Source organism: Pelodiscus sinensis, chromosome 4 (genome assembly GCF_052426305.1).
Source record: "Pelodiscus sinensis isolate ZL-2025 chromosome 4, ASM5242630v1, whole genome shotgun sequence".
Taxonomy (NCBI): Eukaryota; Metazoa; Chordata; order Testudines; family Trionychidae; genus Pelodiscus; species Pelodiscus sinensis.
Genome location: NC_143055.1, coordinates 58,998,022 through 59,019,676, shown reverse-complemented (window position 1 = coordinate 59,019,676; position 21,655 = coordinate 58,998,022). Strand labels below are relative to the sequence as shown.

Sequence of the window (21,655 nt, the reverse complement as noted above, 5' to 3'; positions counted from 1 at the left end):
ATAAAGCTATTGTGATTGACAGGCATCCTCTTCCTCACATTGAAGAAGTATTTGCAGAACTCCGTGGAGCAAAGATGTTTTCTGCTCTTGATTTGCAGAGCGCGTACCACCAGGTTATGTTGCATGAAGATCGCAGAGACCTCACAGCATTTATTACACGAGGGACTATTTCGTTTTAAACGGGTTCCATACGGTCTTGCATCTGCCCCAAGTGCCTTCCAAAAAGTGTCATTGATTCTGAAGAATCAACATGAAGTTCAGTGCTATCTGGATGATATTACCGTGTTTAGAAATACTTCTGAGGAGCACGACAATAATCTGCAACATGTACTAAACTGCATCAGCACAGCAGGCCTCAAGCTCAATATGTCTAAATGCAAATTTAGACAAACAGAACTCTCCTTTCTGGGGCATACAATTTCACCGGCTGGACTAAAACCTGATCCAGATCATATCCTAGCAATTTCAAATGCTCCTCCTCCAACAGATTTGTACACCTTACGTTCCTTTTTGGGTCTAACCTCCTGGTATGCAAAATTCATTCCCAATTATGCTGTGAGAATAACAGTTGAAGCAAGCTCTCACTCAGGCCTGGCCCATCTCCTCCACCCTCTTTCCTGTGCTTCCAGATTCCCAACAGCCAGTGCTCCCAGTTCTAATAATTACAAGCAGCATCTAAAACACCACAGGTTCCTTAACTGTGGTGAGGCAATAGATGGAACACACATCCCCATCTTGGCACCTGACCGACTTGCCAAGGAGTACATAAGCCACAAGGGATATTTCTCAATGGTGCTGCAGGAGCTGGTGGATCATAAGGGACGTTTCACCAACAGCAGTGTTGGATGATTGGGAAGGGTGCATGACATCTTTCCTGCCTCTTCAGCAAGCTGGAACTTTCTCCCAGACTGGAAAATTATAATCTGAAATGCCAGTAGTGATCCATGGTGACCCAGCCTATCCCTTAGTCCTGTGGATCACGAAGCTGTACATGGGTAGCTTGAACCACGGTAAAGAGCAGTTCAATTACAGGCTGAGCATGTGCAGACTGGTGGTAGAATGTGCTTTTGGGCATTAAAGGGAAGGTTGCAGAGTCTACTAACTAGGTTAGACTTCAGCAAGTGCAACATTCACATGGTGGTAGGTGCCTGTTGTGTGCTCCATAATAATTTGAGAGAGTAAGGGGGAAAGATAGCCAACAGCAGTGTGTCAGAGGCAGAGCACCTAGCCAGGGATTTTTGATCAGACTGACACCAGGGCAATAAGGAGAGCACAGTGAAGGGTAGTGCAAATTAGACAGGCTTTGAAAGACAGTTTTATGAATGGTCAATTTTGAGAGTCATGCATGTTGCTCAGTGAGATGCCTCTGCCTTCAGTGTACTTGTCTTTAACCACCCCACCCCCCTTTAACACGATTGTTCAGAAATCATGTGTTTTTATTTAGGGAACACAGCAGGGACAGAAAAGGAAGCCAGGGTGAGAACATTGGGGGGTGTGTGATCACAATTGTGAGAAGGATAGCCTTTTGTTTCATGATACGTCCCTTGGGGTTGAGTGTTTAGGCTATCCTTGATTTGACCCTCACCCCATTTTCTAGGGCTCCAGGGAGGAGGCAGCTATGGAACTCTGTGAGGAGGGAAATGTTGGTCTGCAAAGTCTAGAGGGGGTGCCTGTTCATGTAGGCATCCTGGAAAGCTGCCATGTGATCCATCACAGCTGCAATGGACAACAAGATTCTCTCCTGGTGCTTCACTTCCCGTTCCCTGCATGCTCCCCTTTTCTGATGCTCCACGCGCCTCTCCTCCAGCAGTATATTCCTCTACTCACTTATGCGCTCCCAGTCCAAGTTGGTGGATTGCATTTGCTCCTTGAAAGTCTCCTTCATAGTCTATTTTCATCTGCTGCTTTGTGCCAGGCAGACAGCTGGCAGGGTTGGGGCAGTGTACAGCAGACTCATTGCTGTTCCCACTCTAATGAAAAAAGAAGGGCAGACTTTACAGGAGATACATTATAGAGTTTAAAGCCTAATTTTTGGAACAAAATGAAGGTCTGTCTGAAGACAATACGGATATATTATGTACAAGTCACACATGTTTTTAAGTGGCCACTGTGCATCAGGTACACCTCAGAGTACTTAGGAGAGAAGCTGGGTAACGAACAGGCCAGGGCATGAACCCGCAGGCAGGAGGGAGTCTAGGTGTGCCAGCAGAGCATGGCAGGGGGTCACATGGCATCCATGTGTTCAGCATTCCCGGTTGCCAGGAGTGTGCAACTTTCCCTTCCCACAGGAGTGGGTGGGAGGAGGTCCGGGTGTGACAGCAGGGTAGAGGATTAAGATGTGTTCATCCCCAATAAAGCAAACGGAGATTTACTGCAGAGGCATTAGCTAATGGCTTTCCCTGCTTCAGCCAGGTCACCAGGCAACATATCACTGATCTCCAAATCACACAGTGATAGGGAGCAGTTGCCAATTGAATGTGGCCAGAAACCTGGACCTTATGCTGCAATTTTGTGTTGCAATGCTGCCAGGCCACTTACTGCTGGCTTGGCATGGAGGACGGTATAAGGCAGGCCTCCCCAGAATCCTTGTGAGAAGGAACAGAGAGTTCCTCTTAGAGTTTCATGGAGATGTGCAGGGAGAATTCCTGCTCCATCTGTAGACATGTTAACAAGAGACTCCCTACTGTGTAAGCACAGTGGCGGCCACAGATCACACCCAATAGCCTTAATCTGCTTATTGCAAGAAAACAAATTGTAAACTCACCAGAAGTGCCCTCCTTGGATTGGTGCCAGATTGTGAGAGGGGAGGAGGGGATTGTCTCCAAGATTGCAGAAAGTTCTTGGCTTTCTGTGACCTCAGTTGCCTCATTTGCTGGCTGACCATTCTCCTCTATACTGTCCTCCATGCTGCTGCCTGAGTGTCCTTGGAGGAATCCATGGATTGGCTAGGGAAATTGGTTGAGTCCCTCCCTCCTTCACATGTAGCTGCTCATAGAGGTGACATGTTTGCAGCAATGCTCCAGACTGTTTACCTGTTTTTTCCTTTTGGTACGACTGCCTCAGCTCTTATTTTCATTCAGCACTGCTGGGCATCCCTGGCATATTCTCTCTCCTCCATGCCCTTTGCCACCTTCGCATGGATATGTGTGTTCCTTTTGCTGGTTCATACTTCCACAAGGACAGATTCTTCTCCCCAAACAGCAATGAAGTCCTGGATCTTCTGCATGCTCTTTGCTGATACTCATCTGCGATCCTAGGAGTCCATGGAATTCACTGAGCTTATTGTCAAGTTTGCTGCCTGCTCAGAGTTTTGCTCACTATGCTGGCCACCCAAGAAATGAAATTGAAATTTTTCCCACTGCTTTTCCTGTTCACCTGGAGAGCAATAGAATTGAAAGTCATGGTCAGATCGTCCCTGTGGGACATTTCCTGAAGCCAAGAATGTCAACTTTCTGTGCTGTGTCTGTACTACCACAAAGTCGAGCATGCAAGGTCGAATTTAGTGGTTACACCTCACGGAAGCAGGAGTACAGAAATCAACTTTAATGGTCCTTAAGTCAATCTTTTAAAACAGACTTGGTGGTGCAGACTCATTGTTTAGAGAATAGATCTAAGTTTGATCTAAATTTCAAGTGTAGACTAGGCTTCACTCCCATCAATACTTAGCCTAGACTAGGGAACCAATAATCCAACTAGCGGATCAAATTCAGTGATGAATTCTCATCACGTGCCACCTGAATCACACTGTAGATATGCCAAGATCACCTCTGTCAACAGCTTACTTCCACAAGTTCTAAGTAGAAGAACAGACATGGTATTTTGCTAGAGGAAAAATTAACAAAATAATCAGAATAATGAAAATTAGTTTACACCATGTACAATCAGGTTGGAAGCAGGTTTACTAAGCCAAAACACTTTCAGCTTTGGACAAAATGAGACTGAAAACAATAGATTAGTCAATTGCTGGCACTCAGTATACAATTGTAAGGAATCTAAGCTTGTTGTATGAGCACAAATGGGACATGCAACTAAGTTTACTGTGCACCTGCATCCATTCATCTCAGCAGTTACCCTTCATACTTTTATTCAGCTCCCATAGGATGAGGTATATAGGCCCTAGTTCTTACTAGTTGTAAGAAAAGTTTTTTCCATTTTCTTTTCTGAGATCAAATCTGGATAATACAACAATTAGACAGCATTGATGGCATCATTCTGTTCCAATTTTTGCTTTAGCTTTGGGAAGTCCTATCAAGGGGGAAAAACCCCTTACTTACTACTTCTCCTGTTCTACTCTTATGGAGGTAGTAAATGGTGGCTCTACCACCAGTTTAAATCCTTCTCATGTAAACTAATCAAACTTTACTCTTTACTATTAGTTTGATGCATGGTGCTCTGCTTCCAAATAAATAATGAAGCTTTTTACAGAATTATACTGTCTCAATATTTCCTAAAAGTCCTCTCCTTTTAGAACTGAGAGCTCATTCCTTCAGGTTTTGAAAGAAAGATATTTTGTTATGTGAGAATTAATCTTTCCTTCAGAATATTCTTGAGTCATTTTTCATGCAGCTGTCTCATCAGGTTAGGAAATATTTCCACTTAGACTTATCAGAAATGTTACTTTGTATGTGCTGACTTCTGAGGTTTTTTTCTCTTTTGCATACACACTCTGGTAGAGTTTTATTTAGCTTTTTCTTGTATTAATACCCGAGACAGGACAGGACATATCAACAGACATGCAATTAAGCCCTAGAGACTACATCATCTGCTTGATACCACACGTACCCAATGACTTAGTGTCATGAATGCAAGCGTTCTTGGTCATCTCATTCCCCCCAAACACACACACATACACGCATAAGTTACACACTGTTGAAAAGATGGTGGTAAAGAGATGGCGAGTTTTGTAATGGGCCTTGTCTTGAAGCACCCCCTTGCACCAAAACCTGGCATTGTGGTACACTGCCTCAGTCTCTCCTCAACAATTTTTGGCCTGTTCCAACCATAGAGGTAAGTTGCCTTCTGACTAAACAACTTTCAAGTGTTCCACCCCTTCCAATGAGGACAATCTTAGTCCAAGGCTGAAACAGACGTAGCATCTTTGGCCCCACTGGTCTTAGACTTCAGCCCCTTTCCTTGTAGGTGGGCTCCCAGCAGCTTCTCTCATTGTATCACCGTCAGTTCCTGAGCTCTAACCAAGGGTTGGTCTACCCACTTCCAGCAAGTTCCTAACTGTAGTCCAGCTTTCTGCCTTCCATCAAAACAGCCTGTCCCTCCTCCACCCCAGTCTGCCTTCTGGTGAGATCATATGGCATCACACCCACGGTTTCCCAGTCTTCAAAGGGGGAGGTCCCTCAGTTACAGACCCTACTCTTCCCTCTGTCTAGAAATCAGAGCTCAGACTAAATGGTGCACACTCAATATTTTAAATGCAGTGCCTGGAACACATTCATAACTCACTCACCTCCCAACTCAAGTCCCTGTAGCATGGAGACTGCTATGAGCATGGTCTGCTGTACAATTTGTGACCTATTGCAAATGAGAGGTCTGAAGAGCCTTCAACAGAGGAACTGCCACAAACAAGAGGAACCACTGGCACCCAGGGGACTCGAGGAAAGAACTTGTCTCTTCAACCAAGATTTACCTCCGTTTCCCTCTAGGCTATTATTCCCTGTATTGGTTTGCTGCTACTAGCCAAGGGAACTCTGTTTAAAACTCAACTGGGAGATGCTTGTGCTTTGGAATCAAATGCCTAGAATGCTCACTCCAGTGACAGGCTGCACTGGCAAAGTTACTACACCAGCAGGAAAAGGATATTCACTGAGGAAGAATGGTGTGTCTGTTCAGCAAGTGACAGCAGATTTCCAAGCAGGGCTATACCCATTCTAGCACAGTCTGGTGGGTACTAGCCAGAATCATTGCTATTGGCAAAGCTGACAGGTCGGTACTACGTAAGATATCCAAGTGGCTAAGAGGGCCTCCTCCATGCTGCCAATTTTGGAAACATGGGATCTAATTCTATAACTTGACTATTGCCTGGTCCCCAGTGTGCCCAAATTCTCTCCCTATTGCATATGATCTGCCATGTCCATCAGACTGATCTACAGACAGAGGGGGGATGTGCACAAGTTATAACTGCTGTGTGTGTCCTGAAAATGTGTCTGTTTAATATAGCCTATGGGGGCATCATACACGAGGCAGCGCCAGGTATGCCTCCTTTAGGGAAATAGAGTCTTGTGCTGGGCAGCGGGCATGTTATGTAAGCCTTGTATATACTCATGCCTCCTGCTACTTCAAACAGGATCATGTAGGTGCAGAAGAATTAGTTTTATCAGACTATCAAACAATCTGCTGCTTTGTAAGTACTGTTTGATTGTAAGACTGAGGATTATTGGGCTCCCATTCCACCCTGAAGGAGGTACATTATTCCTGCGTATAGTATGTACAGGGCATCAGTTTGTACATTTTCAGTTAGGATATGAGTGCTTATCCTGGGAGCCACAGATGTTTACCCTACATTAAAGATGATCACATAGAACAAGTGGCTGGTCTTAATTCTCCACACCAGAAACAGATTTAAAATCCAATCAGTATCCTTCTCACCACTCCCTTCCTCAGACCATGGAAAAAATATAGATGAGCCTTGCTGTGTACTCCAACAGTCACAACATTTATTTTGGACCAAGGTGGGACTATGTTCCAAACTTGTCAGCCCCTCCTGGAAGAATGCCCTGTGCCTGCCATATTCTGTTGATTTTTGTGCAATATTTCCACAGAGTTGTGTGGGGGGTAGGGTATAATCTCTCATACATTCTGCAGTACTGCTCAGTCTATAACAGGTAGCTACCTCCCACTCTCCTTCTGCTGAGAAAACCTCTAAAGTGGAGCATTATGGAGGTGGCTTTAGATTTGCAAGATATTTCTGCTTTTTTATCTTCACTTTTTTTACTGTGCCTTAAGCTGTTTCAGTTTGAAAATTAAAAGCCAGCATTTAGATAGATGCATATAGAGTTGTTAGGCTAGGTGAACAAAGGCCAGGGCAAAGAGCCAGAGTTTGCCTCCCTCCTTTTCTCCCCAAGTCTACCCTACAAATTATGTTTAGAAAAAGGCAAGAAAAGAGATTAAGACTTCTGACATACAGTTAGCACTGAGACAGAAAAACAAAAATAACTTTGTGAGAACTATTTCCCCTTCTTTATATAGTCCCTTTAACTCTGTGTGTTAGAGATTGGAATTTTGGTTTGGGCCAGATCCAGCTCTGAACTTTTACAGAGTCTGGATTGTATGGAGTATAGCCTTTGCAATCAAAACAAATCTTTGATGGACCTCATTTCATGCTGAGATTGGGCCAATACAAAATCAGTGACTCCAATGATGAGGTTTTACTTTTCAGTATAAAAAGACAACCGATGTCCAGTTGGCCTTGTGCATTGCCCATACTGACACTTTCAGATAGTCACTATAAACTGGGTATTGAGAGAGTGTACATGAAACCTGAAATTCCAGAACAAGGAGTTCAGAGGATGCTTTTTAAAAAGTCATTACATGGGTACCAATAGCTCAAGTGAAAAATCTAAAGTGTTAGCTTTAAATAAATATGTTTTAGTTCATTAATGAAAGGAAAATACAAAAGAAACAAACATGAGTACAAGGTCAGTCCAGCGTTGCATTACTAAAAATGAATTTATCAAATGTACTTACAAGGAAAACAGAAAATAAACTAAGGTTCTATACAATAAACAGAGGAACTGCTAGAGATAACTGCCTCCTAAGGCTCTATTTTGCAAGAAAAATAGATTTAAATTGTCAAACACTTTAGTGATTGGATTTAGTTATCTGTATTTATCAGAGCTTTTATAGTTTTCTTGCATAAATCATTATCATTAATTTTTAATGTAACAGATACAACATACAATGTGATTCTGTTTAAGGAAGTGCAGGTTGACTTACTGTTGCATGAATACCTGTATTCATAAGCCATATAGACATCAAAATAATGATGCCTGTCAGACACACTACCTCAGTGTTTCTAAAGATAAACTTGGAAAGTATCCATGAAAAACATGTCCTGTGAAACCTGGGTAACAAATTCTCATGGTATTCCTACAATGCAAGGGAAAAAAATATGCAAATCACTTCAAACCCAGACACTCAAGGCACAGCTTACAAATTACAGTCTTTTATGCATAAACCCTCGCTCAATAGCTTAATTATTCAACTGTAGTTTTGTACTCCTCCTGTTACAAAAAAGAAGGAATTTCAAGCATGTTGTTTGGGAGCCTCTTACAAGCCCTCCTCTATGAACCTTGTACCTTCAACTTAGCTATTGCAATGCTCACAGAGAAAATACCAGGGAGAAAAGTTTGAAGCAAGAGTTTTTAAAATGTTAATGAATAATATGAATAATATTTAAAATGTTAATGAATAATCCACTTTGTTAGAGAATTTTTCTGAGAAGCGTTTCCAGGGACTATCCTGTATTGTTAAGAGAATGAGTTTGTGCACACGGAAGGTTTTGTTCATTTGACAGAACAAGTCACTCTGATATTCTTTGACCCTTTCTCTGATCACCATTTAAAAACTGGTGATTTAAAAAAAAAATCTGTAGAATGGGGCACAGTGGTAATGGCAGACAACAGCATTTAAAACCATTCTAAAGATTTTTAAAAGACCTGCGCCCCCATGTGATTACAGAGTTGTTTTCTGTGCAGCAATATCATTTATTCCTTGAGTTACTGCCCTGGATATCTGTCTATATGTAACCCCAGTATCTCATATTTTAAAATGTCTAGGTTAGAAAGAAAGTGGTTTTCTATGTATAATTTGATCTAGTCTTACTGTTATATTCCCAATACACACCGCCTCATGGGAAGTCGGGCACATAGGTGGAGAGTAGAAGGGAGAAAACAATTGACTTAGAGGAGGTTTTCTGTATTTTCTTCCCTAAAATGAGTTGAAAACCGAGGACAAGATCAAACAGCCTGGCCAGGCAGCTTCAAGTTGCATGACCAGAAGTCACTCAAGCAAGCCACTACTCTCATTGCCCATTTAGTAAGGCAAGTAGTTACAGATCCACATGGAATTGCTCTTGAACAATTTCCTTGAGAATTAGAAGCTAGTCTTTGCCTAACTGGATGTGTGAATACCTGTCAAAAAGTATTTATGGCTCAGGTATTGCTGACTTATGATTTTAATCACTATTTGGGATTACGGAAAAAACCCCACAATGATTCCAGGACCTGGGACCTGAAGTTAAGGTGCTATTTTAATTTAAATGGAGGAAAAAATTGGAAGTATGAACACTAATAACTCAAGAACCAGAAGACAAAATACCTACCTTCTCACCACAAAACTAAAACCTACTTCTTTGAAGCCAGACTTGTGATTTATTTAGGGGATCTGATGCATGATTTTTTGAAGGGCTGGGTTTAGCACTCCTGTGACAATTGCTAGGAAAATTCTACTCTTGCAGCAACATCCAGACTACATCTACACTGCAAAAAACCCGTGGAGTGTCCACACCCCAAATATGCTTTTGCACAAGGAAATCAAGAGTAAAACGGCAGAACAGAGGGTTTTTTCCTGACGTAAGTAAACCTCTTTTTACGAGGCATAACTCCCTTTTGTGCAAGAGTTCTTGCACAAAAAGGCAAGTGTGGACGCTATGGGAAAAAGCACAGGTGCTCTGATGAATGGCCATCAGAGCTTTCTTGCGCAAGAGCTCCAATGCAGTATGGGTGCTCTCTTGCGCAAAAGCTCATCACTTGTGATGCGTAAGAACATGCAAGAAGCATGTTGTGTAGACGTAGCCCCCGTGTTAGCAGTTGCACAGGGGTTTTTGCATCCCTTTATCTTAATACCTCTTTTTAAGGGACAGCATGCATCTTAAACCCAAAGTTCTTCATGTTCTATACAAGTTTGGTACCCACCTCACCATTAGCATTGTAAACTTACATCAGAAATAAAGACTAATGAAACTGAGCTGAGACAGAATGTGTGCTATGGGCTCTAGGAGTAAGTTTGGGTGCTGGAGAGGGCTCAGGATGGGGGCTTTAAAGCGCAGTCTCTGCGTGGCTCTCACCTTAAGCAGCATGTGCCTCAGCTCCTAGATAGAGGCATGACCAAGTGGCCCTGCACACTGCAGGTGCTGCCATCACAGCTCCCAAACATGGTGGTGCTTGGGGTGCAAGCAGCACAGAGCCCCTGTGGCCAATCCCCACTTAGGAGTTGAAGGACATGTCACTGCTTCCGGGGAGTTGTGCGGAGCCAGGTAGGGAACCTGCCAGCCCTGCGCCAACCGGATTTTTAACACCCCAGTCACCAATGCTGACTGGAGTTGCCAGGGTCCCTTTTATTCTAGTGTTGGTATTTTGTTTGTTTTGATTTGTTTTTAAAGACACCTGGCAACTCTAGCTGCTGCTGCATAGGTCCTTTTCAGTCCCTCCTGTTGAAACTGTTCACTCTATAGAAATCAAATATTCATTTGGAAAGATTAAAGGACTACTTAGCTCTCATTCTTTCAAACTTCCCAAACTTTGAAAGTTCTGTTTTGTTCTGGTACAGATGGGGAAAAACATTAAAAAACCTGGAAAGTTCTCATAGGATGGGGGAAAAAGTCATTTCTCAGTTCCAGTTGTGGCACCTATCCCATAATTTCAGACTGTGTCTAAACACATGGATATACAGTCCCTTTTCCAGACAACTTACAGTAACACCGATAAATCCCAAGTAGGTGAAAGAAACCCACACACAATTTGAAGGAAGGGGAAAGAAGATGGGGAAGAAAAATCCCACAATCAAACAGTCATAAGAAAAGCAAAAAGGGCCAACAGCCTTTTAAAGACGATCATCAAGACTGCAAGCTTCAAAATGAATGTACCTTGACAGCTATCCCATTTAGTAGCAAAAATATGTATAGCCAAAAGGGAAGAAAGTCAGCAATATTTTATCTATTTGCTGTATCTTTGGAAATGTTTTAGCTTTCGCTGTTAGACACACACATCCCTCATCCCAGCTAGGCAATAAATCTAAGTAAGGTATTGCTAAGACATTTATCACTTATCTGTGTGCTGAGGACTGAAGGCAGATATAGGTCTAAAGCTAGTACTAAAACATAGGCAGCCTAAGGCCTCATCTAAACTACACTCTTTTGATGGCAAAAGGCAACATTTACTGTCAAACCATTGGGCCACATCTACACTGGCAGCTTCTTGCGCAAGAACACTTGTTCTTGCTCAAAAACTTGCCGGATGCCCACTCTGCATGCGCGTTCTTGTGCAAGTAAATTTACAGTACAGCGTCAGAAAACAGGGCTTCTGGAAGAGTTATTCCTCTCCCCATGAGAAATGAGCCCTGGAAGAGCTCTTGCGCAAGAGAAGAGGCCAGTGTAGACAGGCAACATGAATTTCTTGTGCAAGAAACCCCATGGCTAAAATGGCCATCAGAGCTTTCTTGCACAAGAGAGCATCCACACTGCCATAGACGCTCTTGCGCAAAAGCACATGCCAGTGTAGACGCACTCTTGTGGAAGACTTTTTGCCCAAGAAATCTTCCGCAAAACAGTTCTTGCGCAAGAAGCTGCCAGTGCAGACGTAGCCTCGGAGGCAAACTAAAGCCATGACAAGCTGAAGTATGCCACAATGCCCATGCCACTCTGCTGCGCTGTCTAGCTAGGCAGACATGCACCCCTCCCCTTTCAAAGCCCTGAAAAGCTTTAATGTTCCTCCAGATGGAGTGCTCAGACCTGAGAATATTCAAGTGATCAGATTCAAATGCAAAGGTCTCTGACTTTGGACGGACTGGGCTTCCCTAGGAAAAGAGGGTGGTGGTGGGGCAAGCCCCCTCCCCAGGAGGGTTTGTTCAGTCCTGCCCTCACACAGCCCTGTCAGGTGTTGAGGTAATTGGAGGGAGTTGCTCCTGGTGTGGGGGGAGAAGGGGGAAGAGAGAAGTAGGATGAAGAGGGAGGGGACTTGAAGGTGCCCTGGCACCTCAGTGATTCTCGGTTTGTCTCCTTCTGCAGGTGGTCAGGCCGATCAACTGCATCCTGCTGCTCAGAGTTATCTGCCTTGCAGATGTGAATGCTATCACCACCGGATTGGGCACCCTGGGCTTCCCCAACTGGGGGAGGGGGGGAAGAGAAGAAAGGGAAGGATATCAACAGGACACACATCCCTAGCTGTGCCCCAGGTACTTTTCAATGGTCCTGCAGGCTTTTTGACTGACCACCAGTGCCAGTCCCTGGGTGGCCGGGGAAGGTGCATGACAAACGTGTGTTTAGGAACTCATAAGAATAGTCATACTGGGTCAGACCAAAGGTCCATCTAGCCCAGTACCCTGTCTGTTCATGGTGGCCAATACCAGATACCCCAGAGGGAGGGATCACAACAGCTAATCCTCACATGATCCCTGCTGTTACCCATTTCCAGACAAACAGAGGCTAGGGACACTATTTCTACCTAATAGCCATTGATGGACCTAACCTGTTAAAGTCCTAGCCTTCACCACATCCTCTGGCAAGGAATTCTACAGGCTGTGCAATGAGTGAAGAAAAACTTCCTTTTGTTTGTTTGTTTTAAACCTGTTGCCTATTAACTTCATTAACCCCTAGTTCTTATATTGTGGGAATATGTAGCTAACTTTTCCTTATTCACCTTTTCCATACCAGTCATGATTTTATACACCTTTACCATATCCCCCTTTAATCTCCTCTTTTCTAAGCTGAAAAGTCCAAGTCTTTTTAATCTCTCTTCATAGGAGATCCATTCCAAACCCCTACTCATTTTTGTTGCCCTTTTCTGAACCTTTTCCAATGTCAATATAACTCAAGTGTGTTCCAGAAGCTGCATGCCAGAACTTTCTTCCTTGACCGCAAGATCAGGGTTGGGGAGGTGGACATGCCTGTCTGCCTGGTGGGGGAGGGGGGCATCTTGGGAAGGGCTGAAGGCCCTGTTTCAAAATAGCAGCTATTCCCTGTCTACACAGCCCCTATTCCAAAATAGATGTTTTGGAATAGGTGCTGTTCCTCATAAAATGAGGTTTATGGAAGCCAGAATAAGTCCTCTACTATTTTGAAATTTCAAAACAGCGTTTTTGCTGTGTAGACACTCATAGTTATGTTGGAATAATGGCCGTTATTGCGGAATAACTTTGCTGTGAAGACACACGCTTAGTGAACTAAAATTACAGGTGAAGGGGTGTCAAAATGCAGAATCAAAACATGTACTTTCCAATTTTGGGGAGGTTTATTTAGAGTCCAGATTAAGCCAGTTCTGGAAATAAGAATCAGCAAGCAACCCATAACTGAACCCAGATCCCAGGTGTTTGAGAATGTCATCTTTGCAGAAGAAAAAAGTGTGTCTAGAGCAAACTATCAACTGCTAGGGAGAGCAGTGCCTTCTCTAACAGCTTACTAGTTCCAAAATGGTCATTTCTAGCCTGCAGCTGAATGTCTGCAGAATTTAAAGTTCAAGTCTAAGAAACGCACACAGACAAAATCCCAAGAGGTCAAGAAACATACCCCGTGGTGTAATGGGATGATTTACTTACCACTAGACAACACCTCCTCCTTCTAGTTCTGGAGAAGAGTGGTGCCAAACCAATATCCAATTCTGCAGGTGCATTCCATCTCTTTGTGGGTCTGCAGTCCCTCATGTTCTGGGAGCTGCTGCTTTCTCTTCATGACTTGACTGTTTAGCCAAGTCACTCATCAGTGCCACCTTCTGGGGTGGTCTCTCTCCCCCCCCCGCAAGAGATTAGGCAGCCCTTGTGCCTACTGCCCTAACTCTGTCATTCAAGAAAGGACTCCAATCACCTTTGCATCCACTCTCCTTAGCAATGGCTCTTCAATGGCCAGGATGCAGAACTTCAGCACGCCTCAATCCACAGCCCTGTAGCAAAGAATTCAAGACCCCATTGACATCACCAAACTTATTGCGCTCATACCCAAAGTACTTCCTACAATCATATTCCTCCTTTACATCAGGCTGTCCTCCATGCTGTTGTCACCTTTCCAGCTTTATACAAGTCCCACCCATTCCCTCACAGCTGAACTTCCTTCTAATTATCTCCCTCCACACCCAGTCTAAATCTCCCCTATTCGCAGCTTAATTAGCTCATTGGGCTCACCTGGCCTACTTCAGCTCCTGCAGGACTGCTGTGAGAAGTATATCCCATCACACAAGGATAATAAGCTTTACCACTGTCATAGGCTGCATCTAGACTGGCATGATTTTGCGGAAATACTTTTAACGGAGAAGTTTTTCCATTAAAAGTATTTCCGCAAAAGCGCATCTAGATTGGTACGGATGTTTTGCGTAAAAACATCCGTGGCCAGTCTAGACGCGATTTTGCGCAAGAAAGCCCCAATCGCCATTTTAGCCATCGGGGCTTTTTTGCGCAAAACAGTTCTTCCCTGTCTACACTGGCCCTCTTGAGCAAGTATTCTTGCGCCAGAAGGCTTTTTCCTGAGCGGGAGCATGAAAGTATATGCACAAGAAGCACTGATTTTGTACATTACAAAGTCAGTGCTCTTGCGCAAATTCAAGCGGCCAATGTAGACAGCTGGCAAGTTTTTGTCAGTCTAGACACAGCCATAGTGTATAACTCCATTGATTACAGTGGAATTACACTGGCACAAAGCTGTTAAAATAGAGCAGAGACAGGTGCATAAACCTGCTCCTGATGCAATTCAGAGTATGCTCTCACTGGTGCCAAGAAGAGTTGTGACAGTGAAAAGTACACTATTATGCCCAGAGTCTATTGATTTGACGACTGTCCTAGTCTCAGCTGTGATTGATTAAAATCCCTTCCGCTTTTGTATACGGTAGATGTATGCTTATTAAAACTACTAGGATGGATTTTCTTTGTACTTGCACTAATATTTTTAAAAATGAAGGCCCTATTCCTGCAACTGGCCTGGTCACTCACAACACTCAGATTGAGACCAAGGCCTCAGACACTCAGTTAATTTGGTTCTTGTTAGTCTGGGGCTTTTTTGATTGTCTTTTGGAGTCTAATTATATATATCCCTCAGCTGTGCTCATTTGTTATAATATTGGCCAGCTATACTGTATGCAGAGTTAAGAATGCCATCTAGTGGTGGTGTGTTTGAGTAGGTCAAAAAGTGTCCTTTCTTAATTATCATTCCCCACATCCAGCTTAAGGAGAGGAGTAACTAATCCTGAGGCCCAAGTGTTTTTGTGGAGCAGTAAATAAGAAAATGACAGGAGCCACAGATAGGGAACTGGAGGAGGACTTGGAGCAAAGAACCCCAGAGAGCACCACTGCTCCTCAAAAGTGTCTAAGCAGCAACTGGAGGTGGCTGAGAGAAACTCTGCCCAGCTGTGTGATTTAAGGGTGGAACAGAACCAGTCCCCACAGTTGCACAGCATCTCCCAGTCCAGTACCATCTTCCTGTTTTATAAATGGCCACTTTGGCCAGTGCCAGGATGAGGTTGATGGAGAGGTTTCCTGACTTTGTTTTGCCACAATTAGAATGTGTGTAAATCAGGAGATGTGGGGGAAATTGCAGTCAGAACCTTAGGAAAAGGTTCTGGAGGAGCTGGAAAAGGGATTGCAATCCTGTGCATTCAAAGTAGATAAGTAGTGAGGTCTTTCCCCGGACAAGCCCTCTTCCGAGCCCAATGATGACCCAGCCATCCCCTCCTCTGCAAGTTCCACCTGACTGCAGTGGTAGAGCCTACCCACTTGTCTAGGCATAATGGGGGAGCCGCCCCCAGGGCATGAATGCAGGCAGAAGAGGAGGGGGTTAGCAGTGGGAACCAGGCATCCGAGATCTCTTGCAGTGACTGGGTATCCTCCCAGGCCTCAGGGATCTTAGGCACTCCTCCATACCAGGCTCTGGGGCAGTCCCTCTGGATGTGCTTTGCAGCCTGACAGAGGAAACACCAGGTTCCTTCTGAGAATAGTGCACCAGAAAAGGTCCCTTGAGAACCTCTGTCACATACTGCCAGGGATAACTGGATCTGCAGCTGCAAATGGAAAAGAGGATGTGGTGAGGGTGGGGTCTTCATAACTCACTGGGAGAGGACTAATAATGGATAAAGGCTTCCTCAGAGTGGAAAGGAAGAGCAACATTGGGGAAAAAAGTATGAGGACAGAGGTAAAAACTACCTGTGCACTCAGATCCTCCAGGAGCTCAACAGGGAATGTAGAGGCCAGCCACCATGAAACCCTTCTCCGCTGCTTCCTGGGTAGCAGCCTCCAATGCCAGGAAGAAGATAATCTTCCTGTACATCTTGGAGACTGCCATGGTGGGCCCCACAACCTGTGACCACTCTCACACATAGGTGAGGTGAACCAGATACCAGATGCTTCCTGGTCAGGATGAGTAAGGGGTCGTGACAACTACAGATGGAAGTAAAGGAGACATCAGGTGCAGATGACAGTACAACGGGCACAGCAGTTATGGACCCTTAAGCTACACTCTGGGGGCCAATTGACTGGCACCCTCGCAGCTGATGCAGTCAATGGCAGGGATGGAGGAAGGGCTATTGCAACTTTGGGGAAGAGGGATCAACAGAAAATGAGAGTTCACAAATGCTGGGAGGCATGGCTACTAGGGTCAAGCAGGATGGGAAGGGGCAGGTGTAAATATCAGGCAGTAGAGGTGAAAGTTATGGCTTGGAAACAGGCCTAGGGCAGGGCAGGCAAACTAACAAAAATTCTAGAGGTCTCGGGGGGTAGGAAAGAAAAAAAGTGGTCAGCTGCAGGTGGACAGGGCAGTCAGCAAAGGAAAAGGGGGCAAACTGCTATGGGGGAACAGTGGGAGAGAGCCTAGCAGCCTAGAGCAGCTGGAGAAGAGAGGACAAGTCCAAAGGGAAGAGGGAAGGGAGGACATTCAATCACCTGTGTTTGTGAACCTAGCTGCTTTTGAGGTTCCAGGGAGAAGACAAGGTGGGGGTGAGTAGCTGAGCTGCGCTGGTAAATAGAGGCAGTTCTAGAATGACAGTTGTAGTGGAAGAGCAGACGGATTGGGGAAGGGTGGTCTGGACTTGCTCCCTTGCTGTTCCCTAATACTGGCAGCAACATGACTGCCACAGCTGTGACAGACAAGGATGGAAACAAAGCTTGGTCCACACAACAGCAGCAGTGATGGTCAAAGCAGCAAGAGCACCTCCGTGATGGCCTCCTCTTCCTGCCACAGCAGCAATTCCTCTGATAGCAGCAGAGGTGGTAGTGCGGGTGCTCCCTCCCAGGGAGGAAGGCCTGGGCATCCAGGCATCCGCAGAAGCCTGGGAAACTGCAAGAAAGATCGTGGCTTGGGTGGCTATGAGGCAGGCTTAATTGGAGCATTGCAGATAGAATTAAGGAATGACTGGCGAATGTTAAAAAATAGCCCTGGCACTAAAAATGGTTGAGTGATTTCCTATTTCTCTGATTTGTCATCATATAGATGTTTCTTGAAAGATTTCCATCAAGTGGAAATAAGAATTATCTGAGATTCTTTACAGAAAGGCCAGAGATACATATGTGACAAGTTCATCATCTAATAAACTATCTTGTTAGTCTTTAAAGTGCTACATTGTCCTGCATTTTGCTTCATATGTGACAAGCACATGCTGTAGCAACATCTTAAAGCCACAAGATGGCATAATTACTTCACACTGTACCCTGAGAGACAGCTAAGTATTAACAGTTTTATAGACGGCTAAAGTGAAAACAGACATTTTAAAGGCTGGTTGACCAGTTGGATACCTAGATCCAGGGATGGACAGCCTGGGCTAGTGAGTGGGCCAGAAGAATGTCATAACCAACATAGGGTAGTTTTGCAAACTCTGTTTGTGCACCTAGAATTTGTGTGATGTGCCAAGTGAACCAGAACAGCGCTTTGACTGGATGCTGGGCGAGTACATGGCTCTCACGGTTAATGTTGTGTGCAATCGGCATACAACTCACTTCATGTGCCCTTGCTTTACATGTGTCACTTTAGTAAAACTGGTAGGAAAAATACTACACATAGGCTAGGTCTACATTGCGCTTTCTTGCTCAAGAACATATGCAAATGAGGCATGGTGATGAATATCGCCATGCCTCATTTGCATACTTAATGAGACACCATTTTGCATAAGGGCAACATAGAAGCACCCTCTGAAGTCAAGAGATACATATATGCCAAACATATGCTGTAGCAACCTCTCCAAGCCACAAGATGGCACTCTATCACAAAGAGTTCTGTTGATTCCTGTTGAGGAATACTGTGTTGTGAATGTGAGACAGTCTTAAAGAAGCTATGGTATGCACTTAATTGTTTGCAATATGAATGTCAAAGTGAATATTTTATCATTAGATTTTTTGCAGAGGAACAGAGTTTTAGAACTAAAGGAAATGTATAACAAGTGATCTATTCTTGTTCTGTTTGTCAGTTTTCTTCTGCTATTGAGAGTACACAATTTCTTCTGACTTCAGAGTAATTCAGTTAATAATTCCAGTGAAAACATCTTGCTTGGCAGTTCATTTGCAGGCAGCAAATGGCACATAATCCATATGCAGAATCTGAGCTGTTCAACTTGGCAGAGTTCAGAGCTTGTTTTTACAAGGACAAGTATCAGGTTTTCAGGGCTTGTATCCATCCATGGAGTCTGAAATCATCAGTCATTTCCTACAAACACACACTTCAAGTTCTTACCAGTGAATTTTATTGAATGATGGGGCACAAGGAACAAGCCAAGGAGAGTGATAAACCTTACACAGTAACCATCTCTCTTATACGTGTCATGTCTCAGACAACCTAGAAGAGCGACTCACCACTGGCATGCCCTTCACGGGAATCCTTCAGCTAGCACCTCCTGCTGACAGTCACTTCAGCCCTGTGTTATCTGCCACCAGAGGCAGATGACCATTTTGCGGGGCCCAGGGCAGCACAATATCGCGGGGGGCCCCCCCTTGCCACGGCACATGCGCAGGGCTTCTTGAAGCGTGGGGCCCGGGGCGGCCGCCCCGCTCGCCCTGCCCTGTATCCGCCTCTGTCTGCCACTTCTCATTAGCTCTTCAGCCAGGTGACTTTGCCCTGGTCTACGCTAGGGAATTATTTTGAAATAAACCCCCTTATTTCAAAATAATAAGCAGAGTGTCCACACTACCGAGCCCATTATTTCAAAATCTGATTTCCTCAGAGAATAAGCTTATTTCAAAATAGTTATTTCAGGAGTTATTTCTAATTTAATTATTTTGAAAAAAATTCCTAGTGTAGACATGCCCCTAGAATCACCCCTATATCATGAGGGCATAATACACAAACACACAATAATCCTCACAGCCTCAGACAAGATCCCAGTTCACTAATCCTTCAATTCCTAGGCCCCAGAAACTTCATACCACCTTTTTACAGCTGCCAGTAGGGGAACCGAGTCTATTCCTCTTCATGGGGAATGCACAAGAGCACGTTTTGGCTAACTGAGCATTTAACTATTCCTGTGTATGGAACTATTCCATTTTTCATGTGCAATTACCAAGTTGCATACAGAGTTTTTTTAATATTCATTTTTATCATCTTAAGACACTTGACTAAGTGATCAGTTCAGCCCTTTATATCTTGTCACTATGGATCTATTCCAGGGCTCCTTGAATGTTATAGAAAGATTGACTTGAGTGGACTCATTTTTATTTAATACTAAAATCAGTATGATTCTATTATAGCTGTACTAAGACAAACTTCTGCATTTTGAGTCTGTTACTCTGATTAGGAGGGGGAACTGAAAGGTGTTCTTCCATTATTTATTTATAGATCGGGGGTGGGGAATCTTTTTTTGGGTCCTGAGCCGTTGACCCATAGAAAAATCAGTTGGGGGCTACGCACAAGTCAGAAGCAAAATAAAATAAAAGCACCACCACAAAACAAACTCTCACTGAGCTGGCCCCTTACTGAAGAGAAAGACACTCCCCACAATCCCCTTGCATACCAGAGCCTTGGGGGACCCAGGCTAGTAGAGTTTGTGTGCTCCAGACCTGTGGTGGGCAGTGGGGGCAGCAGAGCACCAGCACAGGCTCCTCAATGCTGGGTAGAGGTTCCCCACCCCTGTTATAGATGAAGAGATTTGCACAATTCTAACCTTGCTTTTGGCATCAGACATTTTCAGCTTTAAACATGAACAATTAGGAAATATCTAAGGCATCAGTGTAGGGTTATCAACTTTCCCAGGTGGATGGCCTGGATGCCATTGCTGCAAATGGCATCTAGTCCATCCAGTAGGGAAAGTTGGTAACTCTATATCAATGTTGCATTTCATCTGGCAGAAGATTTAAAAAGGGGGAAAAATGGGCCAGCTTCATCTATTCTGATAGGTGCTTCACATGGGATCTGCAAAGGGACTTAGGCATTGCAATGCTGAACCTTACAGCACCCAACTTTTAGGCACCATGAAAAATCACAACAAGGGAACCAACAGAGCCTAGTTAGGCACCTAGGCTGCATCTAAATTGGCATGATTTTCCGGAAAAGCTTTTAACGGAAAAGTTTTCCGTTAAAAGCATTTTCGGAACAGAGCGTCTAGATTGGCACGGATGCTTTTCCACAAAAGCACTTTTTGCAGAAAAGCGTCTGTGCCAATCTAGACGCACTTTTACGCAAAAAAGCCCCGATCGCCATTTTCGCGATTGGCGCTTTTTTGCGGAAAACAAATCTGAGCTGTCTACACTAGCCCTTTTGCGCAAAAGCTTTGTGCAAAAGGGACTTTTGCCTGAACGGGAGCTGAATAGTATTTCCGCAAGAAGCACTGATTTCTTACGGTAGGAAGTCAGTGCTTTTGCGGAAATTCAAGTGCCAGTGTAGACAGCTGGCAAGTTTTTCCAGAAAAGCGGCTGATTTTCGGGAAAAACTGGCCAGTCTAGAGACAGCCCTATGGTACGTCTAGACTACATGGCTCCGTCGACGGAGCCATGTAGATTTGTTTGTTCGGCAAAGGGAAATGAAGTCGCGATTTAACTAATCACGGCTTCATTTAAATTTAAATGGCTGCCCTGCTCTGCCGATCAGCTGTTTGTTGGCAGATCGGGCCAGTCTGGACGCTCCCCTGTCGACATGAAAGCCCTTTATCGACCTCCCCAGTAAACCTCATCCTACAAGGCATAATGGGAAGGTCGATAAAGGGCTTTCATGTCGGCACAGGAGTGTTCAGACTAGCGCGCTGAGCCGACAAACAGCTGATTAGCTGTTTGTCGGCTCAGCGCGGCAGCCATTTAAATTTAAATGAAGCCGTGATTATTTAAATTGCGGCTTCATTTCCCTCTGCCGATCAGCCTAATCTACACACCCCTAGGCTCCTAGCCAATGAATGGGGAGTGATAGGCATCAAAAAACATCATCCAAAAAAGCCAAGAGTAGTTAAAGGGCTGCCTCTGATTACTAATTAGAGAATAAGACTAGAAATGCATCTGCTAAGCTTGCCCCCTCACAAGCACAGGCAAACCCATCTGGGTATAGTGAAATATGTAGCTCTGCATAGCAATCCACAAACAGAAACCAGCTACCTGGAGTCAGGCTAGTTACTGGTTCAAAAACTGTAGGCTGGAACCCCAAACTGGGTCAGGACCTCATGTTAATGAGGTCTCTAGCAATGGCTTAGATGGGGGGGAAGGGGGAGAAGCACAGGACCAAAGCTTGGTAGTGGGGCTCATGTTACAGGCCACCTTCTGGGCTGAA

The 21,655-nt window shown here is 44.4% G+C and overlaps 1 long non-coding RNA gene across 1 annotated transcript; it reads right to left on the bottom strand.

Moving 5' to 3' along the window:
- Positions 1-975: 975 nt before the first annotated feature.
- Positions 976-14,377, bottom strand: LOC142829454 (uncharacterized). Its single transcript, XR_012903869.2, has 3 exons — positions 13,543-14,377; positions 2,765-3,375; positions 976-1,970 (listed from the first exon to the last, which is right to left on the bottom strand). It is a non-coding gene; the product is annotated as an uncharacterized LOC142829454 (long non-coding RNA).
- Positions 14,378-21,655: the final 7,278 nt, after the last annotated feature.